Source organism: Dipodomys spectabilis, unplaced genomic scaffold (genome assembly GCF_019054845.1).
Source record: "Dipodomys spectabilis isolate Male_0828 unplaced genomic scaffold, ASM1905484v1 ptg000355l, whole genome shotgun sequence".
NCBI lineage: Eukaryota > Metazoa > Chordata > Mammalia > Rodentia > Heteromyidae > Dipodomys > Dipodomys spectabilis.
The window spans coordinates 113,995-115,380 of NW_024871032.1; the positions used below are offsets into that span (position 1 = coordinate 113,995).

The window sequence follows — 1,386 nt, forward strand, 5'->3', positions numbered from 1 at the left end:
ACATGGAGTTTCCTGCCCGGGCTGGCTTTGAACTGAGATCCTCAGATCTCAGCCTCCTGTGTAGCTAAGATTACAGGCCTGAGTGGCCTGTGCCCAGCTGATTATAGTTATTTTAAAGAGGCTGTGTAGAGGGATTTCATTTGCATAAGTCAGATGAGAACATTTCCTTTCATACAGCATCTTCTATTCCCTCACTTTCTCCCAATGAGCTTGACTACATTCTGCCCCTTCCTCTCTTCATTTGTCTACCCTTTCCCCACCCTCTTCTTTGATGTACCCAGTTCCTTGCATTAATATTCTCAGGCTTTGGCCTAGACTTTCTAAAGATTATACTATTTGGGCCACATTGGCAGCAGCGATGGTGGAGCAGGAAGGCTCCCACAATGAAGCCCACAATCACATGCAAGTTAAGCTGCATGGAGAAAGGCAGCCAGTATGGGGCACACCAAATGTACTGGACCATCTTCTTCAGGTACATGTCCCAGAGCAAGCCCTCTGAGGCCCAAGAGCTCATGTGCTCAGGAGCATATTTTTGTTCTTCCCTCATGGCCAGCAAAACAGCACAGCAGAGCTGTCCATGCAGGTGTTGGAGTCCCTGAAGTAGGCAGAAATGGATGTAGTGTCTGGTTTGGGTGTTGAGTTGATGGACCCCTTCTCCAGAGCCCTGAACTGTTCCAGTTGGGGTTCCTGGAAACGGGGCCACCCTTAGCTCCTTCCATTTTGAGCCCTGACCCTGTGGAAAGAGCCGAACTACTGGGAATCTTGATACTACTTTCTACATTCTACAGTCAGTGAGGGCTGTGCCAACATGCTGGTGGAAGACTCCACGGCCCACAGCTTCCATGGCAAGTGGACATACTTGTGGCTCAGGGAGTGCTGCAGTTTCTCTATTAGAAAACAAAACCAGGTCTGTGGTCTTCATCATGTATGCACAGAAGCAACATCCATCAAGCACCGGCCACCCTCCATCCAATCCCTGCTCCACTTCATCTGATTTCTGCTGCTGGCCGTGGATGGCGGCAAGCTGACCATGTTCATGGTGCTGTGAGAGCAGTGCCAGCCCTCCCTGTACAGGCACCCAATACATGACAAGTAGCTCGACAGGACAGAACAGGACAGGAGAGTTCTCCCTCAGGGTACATCCCAAGCTTTTGTCTTCCTATAGAGGCACTTGGCCACGTCCTGGCCTCCCTTAGTTACTCTATCAACTACAATTTTTCTTAGTTATGCTCTATGTATTAAAACCTTCCTTAAAAACAAGTTATACTATTCATGGATTTCATATTCACAGCTCTAAATACTGAGATGCCTAAAATATATCATTCTGCTTTGAGTAAATTCCCTCCAAAAGGTTTTCCAATTCAGAAGTATATCTTTAATGGATTT

The 1,386-nt window shown here is 47.4% G+C and overlaps 1 pseudogene; it reads left to right on the plus strand.

Moving 5' to 3' along the window:
* The first annotated feature begins 416 nt into the window (after positions 1-416).
* LOC122095503 lies at positions 417-1,165 on the plus strand (annotated as a pseudogene).
* Positions 1,166-1,386: the final 221 nt, after the last annotated feature.